This window comes from Polypterus senegalus, chromosome 1 (assembly GCF_016835505.1).
Source record: "Polypterus senegalus isolate Bchr_013 chromosome 1, ASM1683550v1, whole genome shotgun sequence".
Taxonomy (NCBI): Eukaryota; Metazoa; Chordata; class Cladistia; order Polypteriformes; family Polypteridae; genus Polypterus; species Polypterus senegalus.
Window position 1 is genome coordinate 221943844 of NC_053154.1, and position 25823 is coordinate 221969666.

The 25823-nt window shown below is 36.3% G+C and overlaps 1 protein-coding gene across 1 annotated transcript in view; it reads right to left on the reverse strand.

Moving 5' to 3' along the window:
• Positions 1-18656, reverse strand: part of waplb (WAPL cohesin release factor b) — a 229923-nt gene extending 211267 nt beyond the window's left edge. Inside the window, exon 1 of the mRNA XM_039769232.1 lies at positions 18380-18656. The gene's annotated coding sequence lies outside the window, so the exon portion shown is untranslated. The remainder of the gene's footprint in view (positions 1-18379) is intronic.
• Positions 18657-25823: the final 7167 nt, after the last annotated feature.

Below are 25823 nucleotides of genomic sequence, written 5' to 3' on the forward strand. Positions count from 1 at the left end.
TAAAAGAGGTCTCCAAAACCCTAAAGTGTCATCTTGAGAACTACAGCAGGCTCTGGCTACTGTTGATGTAGAAGTACATGCCTCTACAATCAGAAAGAGACTGTACAAGTTTAACTTGCATGGGAGGTGTGCAAGGAGGAAACCTTTGCTTTCCAAGAGAAACATCGAGGCCAGACTGACATTTGCCAGAGATAAAGTTGACAAAGACCAGGACTTCTGGAATAATGTTCTTTGGACAGATGAGTCCAAAATTGAATTATTTGGACACAACAGCAGAGGACATGTTTGGCGTAAACCAAACACAGCATTCCAAGAAAAGAACCTCATACCAACTGTGAAGCATGGAGGTGGAAGTGTCATGGTTTGGGGCTGCTTTGCTGCAGCAGGACCTGGTCAGCTCACCATCATAGAATCCACGATGAATTCTACTGTGTATCAGAAGGTGCTTGAAGAACATGTGAGACCATCAGTTAGAAAATTAAAGCTGAAGCGGAACTGGACCATGCAACATGACAATGACCCAAAACATACTAGTAAATCAACCAAAGATTGGCTGAAAAAGAAGAAATGGAGAGTCCTGGAATGGCCAAGTCAAAGTCCAGATTTGAATCCCATTGAGATGCTGTGGGGTGACTTGAAAAGGGCTGTACGTGCAAGAAACCCCTCAAACATCTCACAGCTGAAAAAGTTCTGCATTGAGGAGTGGGGTAAAATTTCCTCAGACCGATATCGAAGACTGGTAGATGGCTACAAGAACCGTCTCACTGCAGTTATTTCAGCCAAAGGAGGTAACACTCGCTATTAGGGGCAAGGGTGTCCTATCTTTTCCTCAGTTAGAATAGGCATTTTTGTAGAATGACATTTACAGAAGATCTTGAAAAGACTTTTCCTCAGTTTTCTTTGTTTAGTTGGATTACTTTAATCTCTCTGTATTGTTGAAACGGAGATGAAATAACCATTTATTAAAAATGTTACAGAAAACCACATGTTTTCAAAGGGTGTCCTAATGTTTTCACATGACTGTATATATATATATATATATATATATAGAGATAGATAGATATATATATATATATATATATATATATATATATATATATATATATATATATATAGATATATACAGATATATATATAGATAGATATGAGAACACTCATATCAATGACAAAACAATTACATTAACAATCAAGTTACGTTGTTTTCAAATTTTTCCTTTTCTTTTTAGATATGAGAACAACACCTTCTTTAACACACTACTTCTCCGCTGCGAAGCGCGGGTATTCTGCTAGTATTACATATTTGTGAGTGGCACAAGTATGTGAGCCTCTAGGATTAGCAGTTAGTTTGAAGGTGAAATTCGAGTCAGGTGTTTTCAATTAATGGGATGACAATCAGGTGTGAGTGGGCAACCTGTGTTATTTAAAGAACAGGGATCTATCAAAGTCTGCTCTTCACAACACATGTTTGTGGAAGCGTTTCATGGCACGAACAAAGGAGATTTCTGAGGGCCTCAGAAAAAGAGTTTGTGATGCTCATCAGGCTGGAAAAAGTTACAAAACCATCTCTAAAGAGTTTGGACTCCACCAATCTACAGTCAGACAGATGGAGGAAATTTAAGACCATTGTTAGCCCCCCCAGGAGTGGTTGACCAACAAAGATCAATCCAAGAGCAAGGCGTGTAATAGTCGGCGAGGTCACAAAGGACCCCAGGGTAACTTCTAAGCAACTGAAGGCCTCTCTCACATTGGCTAATGTTCATGTTCATGAATCCACCATCAGGAGAACACTGAACAACAATGGTGTGCACGGCAGAGTTGCAAGGAGAAAGCCACTGCTCTCCAAAAAACAAAAAAAAACATTGCTGCTCGTCTGCAGTTTGCTAAAGATCACGTGGACAAACCAGGCGGCCATTGGAAGAATATTTTGTGGACGGATGAGACCAAAATAGAACTTTTTCGTTTAAATGAAAAGTGTTTGGAGAAAGGAAAAAACTGCATTCCAGCATAAGAACCTTATCCCATCTGTGAAACATGGTGGTGGTAATATCATGGTTTGGGCCTGTTTTGCTGCATCTGGGCCAGGACAGCTTGCTTTCATTGATGGAACAATGACTTCTGAATTATATCAGAGAATTTTAAAAGAAAATGTCAGGCCATCTGTCCATGTGGGTCATGCTGCAAGACAACGACCCTAAGCACACAAGTCGTTCTACCAAAGAATGGTTAAAGAAGAATAAAGTTAATGTTTTGGAATGGCCAAGTCAAAGTCCTGACCTTAATCCAATCAAAATGTTGTGGAAGGACCTGAAGCGAGCAGTTAATGTGAGGAAACCCACCAACATCCCAGAGTTGAAGCTGTTCTATACGGAGGAATGGGCTAAAATTCCTCCAGGCCGGTGTGCAGGAATGATCAAAAGTTACCGGAAAAGTTTAGTTGCAGTTATTGCTGCAAAGGGGGTCAGACCAGACACTGAAAGCAAAGGTTCACATACTTTTGCCACTCACAAATATGTAATATTCGATCATTTTTCATAATACACGACCCAAGTATAATATTTTTGTCTCATTTGTTTAACTGGTTTCTCTTTATCTACTTTTAGGACTTGAGTGAAAAATCTGATGTTATTTTAGGTCATATTTTTACAGAAATATAGAAAATTCTAAAGGGTTCACAAACTTTCAAGCACAACTGTAGAAAGGTAAATCCTGTATATCTTCTATACTGTGATAAACATTTGACTAACTGACACTAAACAAAAACCTTATGTATTTGTTCTGACTTAACCTACAAATTTGACTTTAACAGACTTAGAAATGGATCTCATTTGTACCCCAGGGACTGCTTGTATTCTAAACTAACTGATTTCAAACAATGCATCTATAACAGAACTACCAATTGAACAGTAGTCTTAAAGTTGTCTTTAAGATCGCTTTCACACTCACAGTGTACAACAATAAAACAATAAAACTAAGTTAATGCAAATAACACAAAATCCAGCAAACTAATCCAAATTATCCATTACCCCAATTCTATTGTTGATAATAACTATATGTGATGAGTGCACGCCCAAGTACAGCAGAATCACATAGTTTAAAAGCAAGGTGGAGCAGAGGGCAGACATGAGAGCATTCCAGTCCATTAAACGAAGTGTAAACGTACCCTAATAAATAGTGGGATGTTAGTTAACCGTGAAGGCACAACTTCACTTGTTCCCACATGTTTCCTCTTCAGGTGCTCGTGAATGACAGTATTACTGTGCCATTCTAATTCTGCACTGCATATTTTACAACCAACCCTTTTTTTTGGAAAACCTTAACACAAAGTCTTTCTGTATCTGTACTACACAGGAGCACTATAAGAATGAAATGCTTAAGCCCTTCACCTATGCATCTGCATGTGAGTTGATGGCTGCCGCTGAATTGTTCGGTTGTCGCTTTCAAGTGTACCGAAATGGCCAAATATTTTACACCTTTCGACAACCGCTAATGCCTCTTAAACATCTTAGATTAACAGGTGACATTTCAGTAGGACACTTTGATGTTTATGAATGTTTAAACTCTCAAAAGCTGGATGTGAAGTTATCGATGAAACTGGTTGTATACTTACAACGCTTGACAGATGCCGAATGTCTCTTCAACACAAGTCCTACAAATACTGTCGTAATTGAAACAAACCATGAAACTCATGGTCAAGAGTAAGCTCAGCGCACAGCTTGGTCATATTACAACCAGAGGGCCGAACTCACAATGTGGTATACAAAGAGATCCTTAACAAATAATTATTGGTATATTATCCCTCAGTTTAAAAAGGTTTAATTTTCTTATTTAATAAAAAATTTAAGGCAGTACTTTGCCACTGCGAAGCGCGGGTATTTATAGCTAGTCACTTGTATAAAACTAAAAACATATATATTTGAAACGCCCAGATAATATTCTAATACTGGATTAGTACACAAGCCAAGCAATAAAAAGTCTTAAAAGTAAAATAGGGCATGATATCTTTCTCTAGAAATCGAGTTTTTACAAGAGTTTTGAAACAATGCATTAAAGTAAAGCTGACAAAATTGATTTCACATAAGAAATTAAAGTTTGGGCAAATGTAATTTAAAAAAAAAAACAAACAGGATTTTCACAACTGTCTACTACCAGTTCCTCCAAATTGCCTGCATCCCACGTCATTAAGTTCCCTACGTACAAAATGATTTAGTGATCATTTACAGAACGAAGAGATGCAAGTATGAAGAGGAATACCCAGCATTTAAAGAGGACTGGGAACTCAAGTTTTTCATTGTGTTAAGTGGTGTGGGAAAATAATCTGCCAATGCACTGTGATAATGTCATTTTGCAGTTAAAAAGGTCCAATTTGCAGTGGCATCATGAAACTAAACAACCAAAGTTCAGTACCAACTATCCAAAAGTGGACTGCTACAGGCCAAAAAGCTGCCAAGACTCAAACAGAAGCAAACTAATCAGAAAAAAATATTTCACAATAATATTAGTGAAAGGGCTGTGATGATTAGCAATGCTGTCTGTTATACTGCTATGAGTTATGATGACCAGCAATACTATTTGTTACGCTATTATATGCTGTGAAAAACAGCAATGTGTTGTCTGCTACAGTATTGGACTTTGTGGTCAACACTAAAATCATTTAATAATGATAAGGTTAAAATTCTGAGTACTGCTGAAATTTGTGGTTGCAGTGGTAGTAAATTATTTACTACATCATCTTTTCATCCCAAAAAAAAAATTGTTATTTTCAAATGCATAATGGTTTCAGGGTGAGCTGCCACTCTTGCAAAAATATTTTTTTGTCAGTGTGGCTCCTGAGTAAGGCAAGGGACGAGTATCCGCTGGGTTAAATATTAGTCTTAAGTTCTTTAACCAGCTAATGATGCAAACATACAGGCTTCTCTGCAAACAAATACTACTGCTGTTTGAAAATGCACAATAAAGAGGTACTTGAACAAAAATGGGCTACATGGTCAATGTGCAAGAAAAAAGCCTTTACTTTGCCAAAAACACGAAACAGTCTGCTTACAATATGTCAAACAACATCTAGACAAACCTCAAAACCATTGGAACAAAGTTCTTTGGAGTGATGAGATCAAAATTGAACTTTATGGTCACGATCATAAACACAATGTTAAAAGAGGAAGCAATGAGGCTCATGAGATGAATGCAGCATGTTACCAGAAAACATTGGAGGACAACTTGGATTCATCAGTCTGGAAGCTGTGTATCAGATTCACTCCGATCTTCCAACATGACAATGATCTAAAAAACAAGGCCAAGATGACCCTTCAGTGGCTAGAGTAGAAAAAAAGTGAAGGTGCTGGGGTGGCAAACACAGTCTCCTGACCTCTATTTCATAGAGTCACTTGGGACAAACTCAAATGTGCAGTTCATGCAAGTCAACCCAAGAATTTATGGGACCTGGAGGCTTTTTGCCAAGAAGAATGGACAGCTCTACCACACGAGAAAATCAAGGGGCTCATCCACAGCTATCACAAAAACTGCATGCAATCATAGATGATTAAGAGTGCAGTAAACAGTATGAAGAACTAATGGTATACTAACTTTTGAGCAGGGGCCATCTCATTACAAAACATTGTAATAAGAAAAATAATGTTGTGTTGTGTTATTCTGTGATGCCTTATACTTTAATTAGGATTCATTTAAAAGTAAATGAAATGTGTTTTGTCTGATCAGTCATCTTTTCTTTAAAGCATGGTACCCATTTTACAAGTTCTGCCAGGGTATGTAAACTTCTGGGCACAACTGTAAATCTTAAAACAGCAAATACTATAAACCTAACAGTCTTTCTCTCACAAATCAGATTTTAAAAGCATGTTTTTAGAAGATTTTAAAACAGTTTTAAGAAGATTTCAATTAAAATATCCTGAATGATCTTGGGCATTCACCAATTCAACACTATATATGATGTTTGCCAATTATGACTAAATTCCTTCTAGATTGTAAACTCCTTATTTGCTGTTACACTGGGGATCCACATATTTGCCACACATTAAAGTTCAAGCCCTGCACTATATTTTGATATTTTTTAAATGGCAAATAGTTGGGTAAATCCTTGAACAATATATCAGTATTTTAAAATAACTGTTATTAGTATTTACATATATTTTATATTGTATTAAAGAGAAAGCCACAATACTGTTAATTTTAATAGTGCAGATACTATACTATAAAGCCAATGAATGGGATTTTTTTTTGTAGTGGTATCAAAAGGTATCTATTATTGCAATGTTTTATTGTATTGGTGCTGAATTAAAAAATTCTGATATTGTGATACTCCCTAATGCTTCAGGAGTGCCTCATGCCTTTGAAAATTACAAATTATTTTATTACAGGCTGTTAATTGTTAAATTAGTTTTTTAATTTTGTTCCAACAACTGGTTGACAACTTTTTCAGAAAATTTGAATTTAAGCTTTTAAAAGCATGGCAAATATACTGTTTTTTACTCATCATTTGACCATACATACAAAAAAGTCAGACAGAACTGGATTTCTTTGTATTTAGAAAATATGCTTTAAAGGAACTAGATATAATGTCCCTCTGTGCTCTATAATGCACCACTCAGACTGGAGTCACGGTTTCTGAGGACAAACAACCACATTCTAGAGGTCTTACCTTCTATACAATAACAGCAATGGATAGTAGGGTGCACCATTTGCCCTAACATTTGAAATTTGACCTGTCCCCGGTTTTAAAAATGTTGTATGTTACACTGCTGTTAAAAGTGCAAAATATTCAATTATTACTTCATTTAGGGGGACCTCCTTCAGTCTGAATATTTCAATAGCACTTGCTAATTACTTGAGTGCTAATTACTGCAGCTTTACTTATTTATGTGAAGTTTCTTTTACAGAAATGAATATTCTTTGCTGCAGTCAGTGTTGACATTCTTGTAGTACGTTTTATTAAATTTGGTAAGTTTTGTCAGTTCTTGTTTTATTGAATGATAATCGGTAGTTGGTTATGATTGGTTGCATTTTATGATAAACAGATTATACTTATTAGTAGCAGTTGCCTCATTTGCCTATAGATATTTCAAGATAATTTTTGGGACTTTTCACGATACATTTATTTCATAAACATTCACCAGTTACTACTATTTTCCTGTGATACCAGAAGTACAACCATTTTTTATTGTATTTAATTAATAGATCAAAATGAGTTCCGTGGCAGAATCAAGCGACAAAGGTTCATTACTGCTAAGAAGCTGTGGGCACACCCCAAAGTACTAGACAGAATGCTGCACTGTATGGATTAGGTGGTGGAATTACACAGGCTGATTCAGAAATAACTGGTTCACATCTTCCAACATGCCATCAAGTATTACGATGTCTGATATTTCATATTCAAGATGGTACCCATGAAAATCGCACCAAATGTGTAACAGCTAAGCTAGTGTCGCAGGTTAAGATATTACATGAAAAAGCAAGCATTCCGATAACACAACAAAAAGCGTGTGAAAAAATTATAAAACTTCTGGATCATAATGCCAAACTAAGAGCAATACCAAAAGCTTGTCGTGTTGTCAGCTTTCACAAATAGAGTACAAGGAATGGACTCTCAGTTGGATAAACCCTTGCAGTTGTGGCCTGCCACTGCAGAAGATAACAAATCTGGACGACTTGCACTTTTTGCAGTCCATGAAGAGTGATCACACAGCAACATTTGGTGTGTGTGTGTGTGTGTGTGTGTGTGAGATGTGTTGTTGGCCGAAAAAATCCAGCGCAAACAGGCCCGACAATCTCGATAAGCTTTTGTTGGAAAACATAAAAAGAAGGAATCATCTGACACTGCTTATGACACCGACTTTCCTACTGAGAGCTGCAACAAGGATGTTATTGATAAAACACCAAAACAGTCAATGTCTATGCTGCAAACTGCTGAACATGATCATCATCAGACAGCAAACTTAAGAAAACGCAAGCATGTTGATTGTTGACTGATGATGACAAACATTTATTGCACTGTTGCAGTGTTTTTGTCTCTTTATTCTCCAATTAATACCAGTGAACACCTATTACTGATTTTGTAAGAAGTTTTAACGTATATAGTTATATTGTTCATAGAACAAAAAAAATATGCGTAATTTGCTGTTATTTTTAATTTTTCTAGATATTTAAGCTTTATGTATATGGAGGCCCACATAGGCATGGCCATATTTTCACCATATTCTGCACCTTGCATTGGTATCGTTGCTAGAACAAAATTAGCATGGGGACAACAGCTTATGTTGCAATTTTTTAAATGGGGCAGATGAAGCACCCTTATGGATAGTGCATATATAGCACATTTCTTAAAATTATTGGCGGAAGTCAGAAGTACAACCATATTACGTTATTAGTAATAGGATGGTAAAATATCAATTAATGAAAAAAATCTATAATTTTTAAAATTCCTAATTTTAATAGTGAAATGTTATTTCACTGTTTATTGGGATTGAAAGTGTAAGCAAATTTACAGGTAGTTGAAACCAATTTGATCCATATCCACCAAAATAACTACTAGCAATTTTGAGCACCTTACAAAGTAACTGATTAAACCACAAAGAAAGGATCCAAGAAGCTCATATATAATCCTTAATGTAAAATGTGAATTCCCTAAATAGAAATACATTAGTTACTATGCTGGTAATTGTTACAAAAATAAATATCCTCATCCACCATAGGCACTTAAGACAAGAAAAAGCAAGTGTATGCAAATAGATAATTTGGAATCATTACAAATGATATAAATCTTAAAATATACAAGTTACATATATGATAATGAATCAAGAGCTTTGTCTTTCCTTATATAAAATAAGGAAATGGGAATAGGAAGACAGCGAGTGAATATTGCTGATTGACTGGCAGACAGTGATGCTAGCAACTCTACAAGATTACTGTAACGCACTCCTCTCAGGACTACCCAAAAAAGACAAATCGTTTGCAACTAGTGCAGAATGCAGCTGCTAGAATCCTAACTAGGAAAAGAAAATCCAAACACATTTCTCCAGTTTTAATGTCACTACACTGGTTACCTGTGTCATTCAGGATTAACTTTAAAATTCTTATGGTTTATAAAGCCTTAACTAATCTCGCCCCATCTTATATATCGGAATGCCTGACACCTTATATTCCAAATCGTAACCTTAGATCCTCAAATGAGTGTCTCCTTAGAATTCCAAGAACAAAGCTTAAAAGAAGTGGTGAGGCGGCCTTCTGCTGCTATGCACCTAAAATCTGGAATAGCCTGCCAATAGGAATTCACCAGGCTAGTACAGTAGAGCACTTTAAAAAACTACTGAAACATACTACTTTAACATGGCCTTTTTATAACTTTAATTTAACTTAATCCTGATACTCTGTATGTTCAATTTTTCATAATAACTATTCATGGTGGCTCTAAAATCTGTACTGACCCCTACTCTCTCTTCTGTTTCTTTTTCCGGTTTCTTTGTGGTGGCGGCCTGCACCACCTCCACCTACTCAAAGCATCATGATGCTCCAACAATGATGGATGGAAAGGGAGAAGTCTACATGACCATCATCATGAAGTCCTTCCCGGACAACCCTAAATCCAAAGAGGACTGTTTCATTTATTTTAGGTTTTTTTTTTTGTGGACCTTACTTTTATTCTATGTTAATTAATGTTGATTTATTTTATTTTCTTATTGTGTCTTTTATTTTTCTATTCTTTAGTATGTAAAGCACTTTGAGCTACTGTTTGTATGAAAATGTGCTATATAAATAAATGTTGTTGTTGTAGCAACATGGGCAAGGTGATGAATTTAAAAATTAGAGAAAAAGTAAAACAAAAATGATTGGAATAAAATCATTATTTGAGATGTTTCTTTGAGGTATGGCTATTCAAGGAATTTTTAAATTTTGAAGAAAAAAATAGAATCGGGTCAACAGACAACCCATAAGGCACAGCACTGAGTAAGCATTTGAAGACATTGTAAGGGTTAAATATATCGAATGATTGAATGTGTGAACCAAGATAAACTTAACAATGAAATCAATACCAATCTGAAACAGGAGTTAGTAAATATTTCTTAGTAGCACCCTATTGCTGCTGTCATCAGTACTGGTGTATGATGACCACACAATGGACTAAGTAGGAAGGAAAATGGATGAACAGAGAATGATTATTTACACTTTGTGGCTTATAGATTGTTTTAGAACCATGTTAAAAGAGATTAACTGAAAACTCAAAAGTGAAACAGTGTCACCACTGACTTTCTAAAACTAGGAAACACGATGTACTTGTCTTTCCCATTTAAGTAAACAAGTAGCAGGCCACATTCTCTTTCAAGTGCCATAGTCTAGAGCAGTGTTTCCCAAACTCAGTCCTGGGGACCCCCTGTGGCTGCAGGTGTTTGTTCCAACCAGCTTCTGTTTTTAATTGGACTCCTGGGATAATTAAGTGAACTGTTACCCAAATTCTGAAATTAGAAAACTAAGTTTGTTAAAAAATATATATATATTAAAATGTAACAAGCAGTTATATGGGAATAATGTATTTTTTCTTTTTAACAGTATTTTCATTCTAATTTTCAAGGTATTATAATTGTTTAATTAATCCATTATTTACTAATTAGTGGGTCTGACACTAAAGTAGCTGCAGCCTTTGATTATTTAGTGTTTGCCTGTGTGTCTGCTCTGCTCATTTTTAATTGTCTTTAATAAGATACAACAAAGTGGGAAAACTGCACAGAGAAAGGGCAAAATATAATGAAATCAACAAAAGGGCATTTAAAGCTACAGCAAAAAAAATATTTCTAAATGTCTTATAAGTGTAAAAATCAATCTGCTATCTATCTATTCTTAATGTCGAATAAAAGGAAAAAATACCAGCTAATTAAATGAGATTAGTGTTATCAGGTTTTTATGCTAATTAGGAATCTGGTTGGAACAAAAACTTGCAGCCACAGTGGGTCCCCAGGACCAAGTTTGGGAAACACTGGTCTAGAGGCAGGCTGCACATTTCTGTGCGAGAATGTCTCCCAAAATTTACCAAGATCTGAGGAGTCTTGAAAATGTTGTCACTGTGAAGTAACGTGCAACTGCAGAACCAAACAATGACTGTAACAAGCAGATAGAGTTATCAGTCAGCTGAACATTTTCTTCATGAACAAATTGGAGCAAAGCCTGTTTAAATTGAGGGTACACAACAATAACCCCTGAAATAAACACTGTCATATCCAACATTCCAGGGAAATCTTGAGATGATGGAAAAAAAATGGGAAAAAATGTAAGAGTTTAAAAACATGAAGTGGAAGGTGGATACACCTATGAACTGCAGTTGAAGCAACAATTTTAACCTTCTTAAAACATGTAAAAAGTGTTGCATTTTTTGGCTCGAAAAATTATGTATTAAATCTTATCTTTGTAACCTAAAAAATGCAAAACACTAAAAGTACAAAGTGAGAAGTGCAGAAAGCATAATAATGAAAATAAAAATAATGCTAATACCATACATACTATCAAAGTTCTATCGTTTATGTAGTGTATCATGAAGCATGGTGAAATACACAACCCAACATCAATGTCGGGACAATAGTAGCATAGTTCCTTGTGGATTTTCTTTCCAGACTGATCAGCTTTTGAACAGCACACTACACGTGTGCGAATGACATGACATCACTTTCGGATTCATCACAATCACTTTGAATTTCACTCTCTGTTTCAGTTTTACTGCCGGAATAAAGATTCAGTTCGTAATATCACTGTTAAGAGCATGCAACACCTGGGCTGCAGAAAAATATTTCTTATGAGATGCTAATATGAGGCTACAGGGGTGTGGAAATCAAATTTGTTTCTACTTGTCCACTGACAAGTAAACTTAGAAAATCTACTTGTCCGCCAGTTGAATTCACTTGCCCATAAACAAATAACAAAAGTGAAAAATAGTTTATTTTTTCTGATCTCTTTTATTGATACCAAAACTGCCTTCCATTTTAAAACTGAAAAAAATTCTTTCAGGGAATAGTATTTTGCCACCTTGCTCTAGAACAGTATATAAAAGATTCCCTTATTTTAACTAGCTAATAAACAATGCCTTCATTATAGCTACACTAGTTTGGTTTCATATATTACAGTTACATAATAGAACACTGTCCTGATTCATTTTCTGCCATGTTCATCAGCTTTTGTCTTGCAACATCTTCTCCCCCAAGAATCTTTACCATCTCGGACAGCATGGGCTGAATGCTGTTCATTTCTGCTTGAGCTGAACTGCATGGTTCCTGGACTGATGGTCCTGCAGAAGTGAATGCTGATGACTTTTCAGGTTTTTTATGAGTGATGTGCCTGTTGCCAGGTGACAGCCAGAAATCCACAGCTGGTCGTGGGTCAAACTCTTCTAAAGAAGCAGTAGTGAACAGCCTAGCATCACGCTCAACCTCCAAGCGTTCAGCTTTAGAAAACGCTTTTTCAATTGAACCAACTTTTTTCTTACTTTTAGACTCATGTCTCTGACGTACTAAGCCCCTAGTTCGTATCCTTTATTTTCTGCACATAACCAATCACCACACAAAAAAGTATTTGTGAAATTAAAACTAGTTATAAGCTTAGACCTCCGAATGGATGGCATAATTAAACATGCATAATGAATTTTTTTAAAGTTCTGAAAACTGAGGTCTAGGTTTATAACTTGTTTTAATTTCATAAAGTCGTTTATCGTGTGGTGATTGGTTATATGGAGAAAGACAAAGGATAGGAACTGGGGGTTTAGTACGCAAGATAGACACAGCAAACATGCAATAAAGAAAGCCCGCTCAGAAAAACATCCATTGAATTCTGCGTTCGTGTCTCCGACCTCCAGATCACGAACCCAGCATTTACACAATATTTCAGTTAAACCTGTAGGATACCCATTCAAATATCCAGTTTTTTGGAGCCTCGTCATACCTGCCATAAACTTCTCTACACTGAACGGAGACCTGAGGACCCTTTAATGCAAGGGAGCAGCACTACAGTCATACCACCGTGCCCCCCACCACCCATGTCTAATACATGCTTTAATACATTTCATCGTGAAAAAGAAAGTATTTATCTTAGTATTCTGAATGTTCATTGAGCAGGAATATCATGAAGTCAATGTGCGGCGATTGCTGCCGGCGCCTCTCACTGCAAGAGGAAGTCAGTTTAAGAAGCACGCAGAGATTAACAACTGGGTCAGGGAACACTTAATATAAAGCATTTAATGTGCTACATTAATTTATGACGGGGTTTGAGAAAATCTAGTAAATGAAACATTCATTTTAAGATGAAATTTAGTTTGTGACATTCTACTGACAAAATAAACTATGAGAATAAAGTGGAAATGTCGAGAATAAAGTCAACATGTCGACTTTAATCTCGACATTTACATTTTTTTGTCTTCACTGTGTTCATATTTTTTTTCACAGTGGCCTTACTACGCTTCCTTAGGTTTTTCAGGGCCTGTTGTGCCAGTTTTAATCAAGAAATTATCCATTTCTCTTCCGTGATGCTACTTGTTTCAGTTTCAGCAACACGCATATAGCGAGAAAAACGTGCTTACCGCAGTGCATTATGGGTTACGCAGGTCATTCCTAATGACGTATTCAAAAGATGGTACATTTCCAAAGAATATTACCGATGTTGTCGGGAAAAAAATAATCGCGTCTAAGTGAAGACGTTTATTGATATTTCATAACATTTGGAAACCGTTAGAATGTTTTCTTTATTTTTAATAAACTGACAGCGCGAAACCAACTTAATTTATATGAAAAATTCTCTAATCAAAAACGATCTATAGACAGCTCATCAAAATTGATGTCACGCAATAAATTTCTTAACTCCTCAATATATCACAACCTACGCGAAATCGCAAATTTCAGGAAAGATTAACTGCCTAACAAGCTTTATCTGGCGAAAAAAATTGCATTGTAGGTGAAATGACCGCATTTTTATGTAGAAAAATTAATTTTAGCAATAATATATAAAAGTTATCGATTATAATGAAAAATCATCAAATTACATCGTAATGTCGGCATGATAAAAAAATGACCGCATCTCCAAGCATGTAAATAGTAGGGTAAAATACTCATGTAAGACCACAAGAGTGCTTCCCCTTTGAAAAATCAGCCCTCATTTTGTAAACAATATTGAATACCAATTTGAGACATGAAGAACATGCCTAAGTAGACTGTTTCCGCACGAAGTACGTACCCAAATGTTTAAAAATTTGAAAGTAGTGGTAAAAATGAGCCCTGCACTGCACATATAATTCTTTTTTCTCCAGAAAAATCGCACTTGTCCGCGGACAACTGAAACCAGAAAACACGCTTGTCCAACGGTCAATTTACCCGTGTCAGACGAGTCGGGCATTGGATTTCCGCACCCCTGGGCTAGAAGAAGACATGTCTGCACCATTACCTGGATAACACTTAGGCCTGCTGCTTACGCAAGACACACTTAAATCATGTCCCGAGTAATGCTCAGCACTAACGCTGGTGGCACTTTTACAGCCAGAGCAATCCTTGGATCAAATGCTTACATGAGACTGGTCTATACAGTTGCCCAAGTGATGCTAACAAAAGAAGTTCAAAGTACAAGCCATTGTCTAAAAGACCATATTTTTTTCAGATATTAAGAGTACACTCCATACTTTAAAATGTCCATATAACTGATCAAAAACACATTGATTTGCTTTGACATTTATTGATTTTAATCAAGGATAATCAGCAATAAAACTATCAACCAACTACTTTCTACTTGACAACAATGTCTCACTAACTTTGCTCAGGCTGCAATGTCTGCTCTACAAACTGTGGTTAGTTATAACATATCCAACCTATTGTCCAGAGCTGTGAAAAAAGTCTAAGTGCAACATGTTATGCTGAAAATGGAAACAATAGCAAGTTATACAAGCAGGACAAATTCATGTCACTAGCACAAAAAAATCCAAATCTGTTAAGATCAGGATCAAAACAGAAAAAAACTTTTTACAGATGTCTTCCTAAATAAGCTAGGCTTAAAACTTTTTGAAGAGTTCTGAATTACTGCCATCAAGAAGGCAAACTAAATCAGAAACTCACATAAACAATTTTTTAAACAAATCACAGATAAACAATAAAAAAATTTTGACTGGTGCTCCACTACTGTAAATGACACTCTCAATACCAATGAAGACATCCCATTTCCATAAGACTTCCCCCATTCTATACAACTCAAAATTAAGTGTACTTTTTCTCTTACAAAATAAAAAAGTGCATTATATTATTGCCCAGCTCCAATATCGCACTAAATAAAAGAAAAAAATAAAAACCAACCAATCTTTAAGAAAATTAAAGTGCTCCCAAGATAATAAAATTAACTTGTACTGAATTCACAATATTTTGACTAAATTAAGAAAATATCAAGTTAAAAAGATTTTTTAATCTGAATTAATCATTTGCCCCTTAAGCAGTAACAACCACTTATGACCATTAACTCAGTAAGCAGTGGTCCAGTTTGACCAAAACTCCAAAAATACTATTTTTGATTTGATATACTTTGTTAAACCCCCAAGTAAATTGTCTTTTTGCATGACCTTTGGGGATCAGAGCAGAGTGCCATGGATCCAATTTTTAACCATAGAGACGAGAAAAACTGATACGAGATTAAAGATAAATAAGATGTTAAACATTAACTATTTTAGATTCTGATGCTGGATAACACTAACACAAAAACATTGTTTTCTCACTGCTGTATTTCGGGATTGCAAATGTGCCAAGATAAACCGAATTAAAGAAAAATTTTAGGCTGCACAATATCCAAATTCTGACCAATTTTGGTTAACAGCACAATAGTTGGTTTACTTAGGGCTGTTTCTAACATTGCAAAATGCAGGTTAAACTTGACTTAAATCGAAAAGCCTGGATGTGCAAGTTATATCTGGTGGCAATGATCTAGGCCCAAGTTAAGACACTATGTTTCATAAATGAAATAGTATACATTGGACTTTGTAGTTTGTTTCTTATGCACACTTTTAACTGACCATTATCTTTGATTGAGGTTTATCCATGATTCTTATGAATATAACAATTTCTACTTGCTCACTCTGTTACTTCTTAATTTACATATTGTTTAACTGACATTTTTGATCTTGCCTCTGAATGATTTATAATATATGACTCAAAAATAAACAACCAGAAAGAGTTTAAAATTGTTGGAAAAAAAATTAACAACGTCTTGAATGGGTTTTTTCTAGGGAAACCTGTGTAATGCACTAAACAGTGGAGAGTAATTCATTCATCCTTGTACTGTAATCATTCTAACTTCAGCAAAAGTTTATTTTTAACCTAGTCCAAGTTACCTCCAAAAAGCCCTTAGTTTTTGCAGATTACCTGCAGGTGGATTCTGTCATCTTCTGGATATTTCAAGCTGCTGAATTTGCTGCACAAATCTACCATAATAAACGTGATTGATTCTTTTTCAGTCAAAAATGGTTAACACTTTCTACACATTTTAAATTTTTTTTTTTTTTTTTTTATACAGTTACTGACTCCTAAAACCGAGCAAAGTACAAATCCCAAAGTTCAGATTCACAAATTGACCACATTTCAACACAATAAGGAACTGATAAAATACTAGGACATCTACCAAACCAAGTGTTTCAAAATAATGCTCACCTACAACACTGCAAGCATCTGCACAGCCATATTCAGAAATTAACTGTATTCTGTGCATTACCTTTTAAATTTAATGTAAAATGTGATCTGGTTAAGCAGACTGCAAAACTAACAATTAACCAGTAATCCTTACCAAACACCCTTAACAAGAAGCAGGCGAAAGATATGATAAAAAAAATAAAGCTAGAATCCTAGGCGGATGTAAACAATGTCACTGGTTTCGACAAGCTACATATATTTTAACAAAAAGGTGATGCGTTTAATTCTGCAATACAGTAACATCAAAACTCACATCAGCCGCTCTAAAGCAGCAATACAAGTATGGCAACAACTGAGTGAAGTTTAATCGCCCAATTAAATAAACACTTTTCCTACAAATAACTAAGGTTCAAAACGGTTTGCGTGAAATTTAACACGTACTGAAAATCTCAAGACATTTCGCAAAAAATTACTTTACGCTATTCGATTTTTTGAACTGGAAAAAAAAACTGAATCATAAGATAGCAGCACTGTTTTGAGAACATGGTAATGCAGAATACTTCCATTTATACCACACACGGTAAAACACAGTTTTACCTCAATACATTTATATAAGTCAGTTAATCAAAACATGTAGGCTACAAAACCCAAATGCATGTGGCCTACAAATATTCGCATTCTTCTGACGTTTGACCGAAATAAAATACCAATTAAGAAAATGGGTGTATAGCACCCAATAACTTAAAATAGTCAATAGAATGACCAAAATATGCTTCATGCAAGTTATTTTCCAGTTTAAAAAACCCTGCTGATTCTTACTATAAAGACAGTAAAATACTTTTCATGTCGGGAACCACGTCCACGTTTATTAAGCCTACTTATAAGCAGCGATGGTTTATTTCTAGTAAACAACAAGAACATCCAGAATTTAAAGCAACTAAAACTACAAATATCACGGCTCTGATTGCACAGGTAGCTACGTAAATGCAAATGGATGCACACCAAACGCATCAAGATAATCTACACAACAACAAAAACACGTAATGGAATGTACTATATTCGATGTAATAATGTCCACTTCAGGCCACCAATGAATGCGTCATTCGAAGTAAGCACAAGCTATTCATATCGGGGGTTTCGGAGGTGCTGTGTTAGCCTACTGACATTTAGTGGCGATGCCTCACGACCCTCTCGTGGGGAGGGAACTACTCATTCCAAGGTTAATTAATGGATAGCGCAACAATAATTTAAATTATATGCCAAAATGGTTCTAAATTTTTTTCATTTCATTAAGAGCGTTAACTCAGGAAGCTCATCCAAATTGTTGTCGTTTATAATGAGGCCTATTGAGATGGAACCTCTGAGAACGTTTCAAGTACAGTCAACTTTTACAAAATACTTTCACTGTAAATTTTCGGAAGGTTTTACTTCCGTTAAACTTTATTTACAATAACGATTATAAACTACGTTCCAAATTCAAAATAACGAATTAAACAAACTGAACGCACATCAGCTCACGCACACAGCCGATTGGTTTCACTTCTCTGGCCTGTCAGAAGCTTCCCTCTCTCTTTTTCTCCACCGTTATTTCCTTCGACCCACCAAATGCAGTGGAGAATCGGACCAACCTTAATTCACTTGGCTATTTTTTTTTTTCTAGAAGAAAATTACATAACCATTAAAACTTCACAACCCTGCCGGAGACTAACAAGAATTGCTCTTGCCCCTACAGCCCGGACACTTACCTCAGTCACACTCCGCGGCGTCCGCTTCTACCGACTCGCGCCCGACAGGGGCCTCCCAGTCCCGCGGATCCCTCGCGCAATATAAACAAAAGCTCGCAACAGGGACAGGAATCCCTTCCTTTGATTAAAAGCATAAAAAGTGGAGTATATGAAATGTAAAAGTTGTTGTTGAAGTTTCAGCTAAGTTATTTCTTTTGTTTCACTAAGTTAACCTTTTAAAACCAAACAAACACACTCTGCGGACTTGCTACTGCTACGCCGCTGCCTGCCATACGGATTCCCCCCCTCCCTCTCTTCTTACTGAGACGTCATCTCCTCGCAGCTCAGCCGGCCCCACGCGTCAGTTTAGCCAATAGATTTGGTTTATACTGGCCGGTGGCACAAAATCGTTCGGGGTTAAAGAAGTAAAAACATATTCAATTGGTTCAGAGGAAAAGGAAACGATTTAAGCTGGAGTATGAAATAATGTTATTGGGCAGAAGGGTTGTCTGGAACTAACGTCTTTCCGTTGCTGACATGCATTGTGGGATGCGTAGTGTTATTAGCTGACACCGTGGGCCAGTTGCTGTGTACTTGAGGTAACACCGCACAAGAAGCCGGTTAAACGGTACTGATCGGAGATGATCAACAGGTTAAAGTGCTGTCTTAGTGAACAGTGGAGCAAGATCGATTCCTGCTTCGATCAAGCGGTCTGACAGTAGGAAGACGATTCTAATAGGCTCAAAAATCTCAGTGACGGACATTTGACCCTGCTCTTAGGAGTAGAAGTAACATTTTATCCGTTTTTCGGAATGTAGGAAATTACTCGTAATTTCACGAGGGATTTAGGATACCGCTCACGGGTTGTCCTATCTCGGTAGGATCTGTCAGAAGGTGGCGTTCAGGCAGAGGTCGTCTCGCACATTCCCCGAAATGCTCAATGTTTTGGAAATGCTGGACAACAGTGAACATGTAAAAAGATACTGATCTGTCAGAGATTAAATATTATCCGTAACAGATCTTGTACGTAACGTGATTGTTCAATCGGTCACAAACTACTAGTAGGACACCTACCTCTAATGGTAGCTTGTAACCTCTTTTTTGGGTGTGTGCATATACGTTCAAATCCACGGAAAGTTTTATAAATGAATCCCCAAATCAGCACGCGATAATCCCAAGTTGATAGCACACTGTGACTGACCCCAAATATTCCAACTGCTTTTGCGGAAATTTTTGTTTTTCCATTGTGTCGTTTGTGTGTTGTCGTGAAAGTGCGAGTTTTTAGCTGCTTAAACACATGCTAAGTAATAGCTGATAATAAGTGAGGTTGATGAAAAAAAAAGTTAGATAATAGGGAATAAAAAACATAAAAGTAAATTGTACAGACATATATATATATATCGATATCTAAATATATATACTCAATATATATTTTATTTGTATATATATATATATATATATATATATATAAATTTAAAAAAGTAGAGCCGTTAAGTAAACTCAGCAAAAAAAGAAACGTTCCTTTTTCAGGACTGTGTATTTCAACAATAATGTTTTAAAAATCCAAATAACTTTACAGATCTTCATTGTAAAGGGTTTAAACAATGTTTTCCATGCATGTTCAATTAACCATAATCAATTAATTAACATGCACCTGTGGAATGGTCGTTAAGACCTTAACAGCTTACAGAAAGTAGGCATTTAAGGTCACAGTTCTAAAACGCAGGACACTAAAGAGACTTGTCTACCGACTGTGAAAAACACCCAAAGAAAGATGCCCAGGGTCCCTGCTCATCTGCGTGAACGTGCATTAGGCATGCTGCAGGGAGGCATGAGGACTGCTGATGTGGCTTGGGCAATAAATTGCCATGTCCGCACTGTGAGACGCCTAAGACAGCGCTACAGGGAGACAGGAAGGACAGCTGATCATCCTCGCAGTGGAAGACCACGTGTAACAACACCTGCACAGGATCGGTACATCCAAATATCACACCTGCGTGACAGGTACAGGATGGCCACAACAACTGCCCGAGTCACACCAGGAACACACAATCCCTCCATCAGTACTCAGACTGTCCGCAATAGGCTGAGAGAGGCTGGACTGAGGTCTTGTAGGCCTGTTGTAAGGCAGGTCCTTACCAGACATCACCAGCAACAACGCCGCCTATGGGCACAAACCCACCTTCGCTGAATCAGACAGGAATGGCAAAAAGTGCTCTTCACTGATGGGTCACAGTTTTGTCTCACCAGGGGTGATGGACAGATTCGTGTTTATCGTCGAAGGTATGAGCGTTACACCGAGGCCTGTACCCTGGAGCGGGATCGATTTGGAGGTGGGGGGTCCGTCATGGTCTGGGGCGGTATATCACATCACCATCGGACTGAGCTTGTTGTCATTGCAGGCAATCTCAATGCCTTGCGGTACAGGGAAGACATCCTCCTCCCTCATGTGGTACCCTTTATGCATGCTCATCCGGACATGATCCTCCAGCAGGACAATACCACCAGCCATACTGCTCGTTCTGTGCTTGAGTTTCTGCATGAAAGCAATGTCAGTGTTCTGCCATGGCCAGCAAAGAGCCCGGATCTCAATCCCATTGAGCACGTCTGGGACCTGTTGGATCGCAGGGTGAGGGCTAGGGCCATTCCCCCCAGAAATGTCCAGGAACTTGCAGGTGCCTTGGTGGAAGAGTGGGGTAACATCTCACAGCAACAACTGACAAATCTGGTCCAGTCCATGAGGAGGAGATGCACTGCAGTACTTCAAGCAGCTGGTGGCCACACCAGATACTGACTGGTACTTTTGATTTTGAGCCTCCCTTCATTCAGGGACACATTGTGAAACATTTTTAGTTTATGTCTTATGGTGTTGACTCTTTTAGTGTTCATACAAATATTTACATATTAAGTTTGCTGAAAGTAAAAACAGTTGAAAGTCAGAGGACGTTTCTTTTTTTGCTGAGTTTATTATTTTTTTTCTTTAAGTCTCTAAAGGTATGTCCAATGATAAGGTCAGATGGCCTCTGAGGAAATGCATGTATAGTATGCTAGGAACAGAACTAAGATGTAGCTCTGAAAAAGCCCAAGTTTTTTTTTAAATGTTCAATGGTTTTAGTCTTGTGTGTTGTTTCAGATAATAACACAGACGAGATTTTTCCACGAAAATACCCAGTGTGCTTAAGACAACAAAATAAATTTGACATTGACCACATTCAGCTGTCAAGCATGAAGCAGATAACTAGACAATAATTATCTTTTTTTAGGTGTTTCTCAAGGAATCTGTTGAAGTATCAAAAATTTACTTTGATTGGTGGGCAAATCCATTGAGCATGCAACAATTATAAATTGGCAGTCAATAATTCTCACAAATATGCAATGATTGAATTTTAAATTGTACTGCTCTCAATAGAATATGCATATATTTTACAAATTCAAATATAAAAGACATGTAATACACCCATGCATGTTTATATTCCTTGTGTTTCAAATAATTTACAGAGCAATGTATTTAGTCTTTGGAGCCCATACGGTTGTTTGTTTTTGTCACCTGTTTTCTTTAACCCACTTTAATAAAAGGATACATGTCTGTGAGTCTATCTGGTTACTATGTTTCCGTCATCTTTCCAAAAGATGGCATATCACAGACATTTTAATAATAAAATTCATTGCATTGGCTATTCCAACAAATGGCACATCACAAACATTAACAATAATTTTATGAATCCCATTCCAAATGAGTTATAACACAGATAATATGTGGTATATCAAAAGCAAACAACGAATGCAAAATTCATCTACAATGACTGCATTGTAATATTAAAAGCCATGTGTTTACTAAGTCTTGAATCTATTCACATAAATTTTGATAAAGCTTTGAATTAATTCTTTTCCATACAGTTTGGTATGAAATTATTTTACAGTAACTGAATGGCTATATGTTCTTCAAAAGATTATAAGTCTACACTTAGTGCAGATTAAACTCCAAATTCTTACTTAACTTGTTCTCTGTATCCATAACAGAATGTATGACACAGTTACAGACCTAAAAGTGATAATGAGATGTGTAAAACCCACTAGACATAGGGAGAACATTTAAACTTGCCAGTGGTTATGTCTTGCCTGAGATTTGAAAACAATACTGGAGCTTTGAGGCAGTGAGATGTTGTGCCTTCTCAATATACATTTACTTTCATTTTATAAACAACATTAACAGTAAGCAAGTCAGATTTCTGTAGTGTTATAGCAAAGAAAATCCTCACATACAGGGTACTTATTTTTTTTTTTTACTTTTATTTAACAGTTACACTTTTTTACCTGCTATTTGATTGTTATCATATTGATATCTTAAACATGTATCTAGCTAAAAAGCATTTGGAGAGGCCTTTAAATAAACATGCAATAAATCTGGATATAGTTCAAATGCTTTTCTTCAAAGAGATGATGGCCCAAAATGCAAAACCTGTTGTTTTAAAGGTACTTATACAAGAATAACATCAATAACATCAGAGTGCAGTATTCCTAAATCCAGTGTAATAATAACACCTTGCCTTAAGTCAAAATGTATTTCTGAGTTGGTGCAGCCTGTAACATTTTCTTGTTTCCGATTCTATGCAGATTTACATGTTTGTGAATTTTTTGTTTTCCAGTGTTTTTCCTTTTATTTGGTTCACAGAGCTGGTTATTTTAGCAGAAACACAAACACTCTAAATTGCATACTTATCTCATATTCTTTATGCAACAACAGAGCATCCAGATACCTAAATATGAAGTAGGCTGGCTTTTCTAGAAGTCCACTGTAATGCATGATGCAGAACGTCTTGTGTTGTAACTAGTTTTATGTGATACATTTATAGGGTGGATAAAAAAGTGGTACTGCTCATCTTCAAGCAATCCCATTCAGATCAATCAATGATTTCCTAAGCAGTTTTCCAGATTGCAGTCAGATTGGCCTGTTGCCATCAGGAAGTCATTGCTTGCACAGTACTTGGGTTTTAATAATCTTTAAATTATGCATTCATCTAGTTGTTTAACAAAGTATTGACTCTGCCACAGTTGCTACTGACATGTCTGTTAAATCTTGTCCAAGAGAGTTTTAGGTTACTCGGTTCCTTCACTGTGATTGCTTCAATAATAGTTATGTGGAACGTAATTCAAATGTGGTGCTTCTCTCCTTATTTAAAAACCATTCTCTTAATCAGGTAGTAGTAGTATTAACAGTAGCAGTAGTAATGTTAATATTCATATGTGTACAGAGTACACCCAGCTAAACTTACCATATAATCAAGCAGAGCAGTAATGAAAAGAGGTCTATAAACTGTTATTATTCAGTTCACTATAAGCTCTGCCTTTGTTTACCCTAGCAATACATACTCTTTCTGACATCTGCAGGGTGCTTCAGATCAGGGCTGTACTTTTGTGAAACCTAAGGTGAGTTTTTGAACAGACATCATTGCATGCATAACATGGTACTTTTAAGATGCTCCTTTTCTAAGGAGTGTTGTCTGACAGAACAGTAGAAAAACTGTCTGAAAATATACAACTGATAAACAAATACACATCCTGTAAAGTCACACAGAGAAAGAGCCAAGGCATCTGGAAGATATGTTTTCAGTTTTTGGAAATAATGCACTCATCAGAATGAAAAGAGTAACTTGAGTGAAGCCAGAAGTTCTACTTAAGGTTGCATCTCTCTCTGTATTAACCTACTGCACTTTGGGGAAGGCTAATTTGTAATTGGCCTACATGGGGGCAGCTAGGCCAAATTAAATTTGTTTGTTGAAAATCGAGTTCACAGGAGCTAAAGGTTCTGGATAAATGTTAAACAAAGCGACTGCTGTATACATATGCAGTAGTGCTTGGGTTTAGTAATTTCCTCCATCATTCCAGGGCCAGTCATAAACTAGTGTTAGCTGTTACCCTTGAGGTTAATTTTAAAAGCACACTCCTGTCTGGATCCATAGTGACTTGTGAAACTTTGCCTATTTATTTTTTGTGTGAGTTTTGCCCACACTTAAAAATGCTCAAATAATAGTTTTATATTTTACAAATAACATTAATACCTTTTTGTGTCTAGTTTCCTAGGATGTCAATATGTCCTTAATCCTTTTTTGAACACAAGTTGTTATCAATCCCTAACTCCCCCAAAGCAGACATATGCACTTAACATTTAAAGAGGCACCTCAAAATGTATAACTGAAATGCATTCAAATTCCCAAATTCATACAGTATATGGAATCTAACTATAATCACCATTCCCCTCTAAGGTGTCATCCCGGCTATCAGCAAATCAGAGCCAGTTCATTTGTGTATATGTACAAGCATACATTCTCAACACTGCTTAATTCAAAGTCCTGTTGTGCCATAGCTGATCCAGAAAACACTGGGAACAAAGTCAGCCACCATAAAGCATCATCTGCAGCTGCAGGAGTCACATTTGCAGGTATATTTTCTCAGTGTTTACTTTGCAAGTCTATTTACAAAAGTTATTTATTCATGATCCACCAATTTAGATAATGTGCAATAATTTAGAAATATAGTGTCACTAAAAATCTTGACCAAAACAAGATATGTTTGAAAAGCCTAAATAAGAAATAATGTAGTCTTGGATTAACTCTCTTCATATACTGGAAGAGATTGCCACCTGGTGGTTAGGAACTGTATAATCATGTATAACCTTTTAGAATTAGAAGTTAAACAAAGAAGTTCTTCCTGACTCCAAAATACAGGAATACAGTATTACATTAAACACATTTTTAGATATAGTGAACTTTATACACATTTTTGTAATTGAATGTAATGTGTAGATAAATGAATGGATTAAATAAATAAAATGACAGTTATACGTGATCCAAAAGCATGATGCATTAAAAAAGTAATTTGTTTCTCCATCTTTACAAATTTATATTTTTTAACTGCTTGTTAAAATCAGCCAACCTAGGTATATTCTTATGTGTGTTTTTTGGTGAAATGGCAACACACTAATTACAACAACAACAACATTTATTTATATAGCACATTTTCATACAAAAAATGTAGCTCAAAGTGCTTTACATAATAAAGAATAGAAGAATAAAAGACACAGTAAGAAAATAAAATAAGTCAACATTAATTAACATAGAATAAGAGTAAGGTCCGATGGCCAGGGTGGACAGAAAAAAAAAAAAAAAACTCCAGACGGCTGGAGAAAAAAATAAAATCTGTGGGGATTCCAGACCATGAGACCGCCCAGTCCCCTCTGGGCATTCTACCTAACATAAATGAAACAGTCCTCTTTGGATTTAGGGTTCTCCGTGACTTCTGGCTTTTAGTCCATCAATGTTGGAGCATTATGATACTTTGTGTAGGTGGTGGTGGCACAGGCCGCCACCACGAAGAAACCAGAAAAAGAAACAGAAGAGAGAGTAGGGGTCAGTACGGATTTTAGAGCCACCATGAATAGTTATTATGATGAATTGAACATACAGAG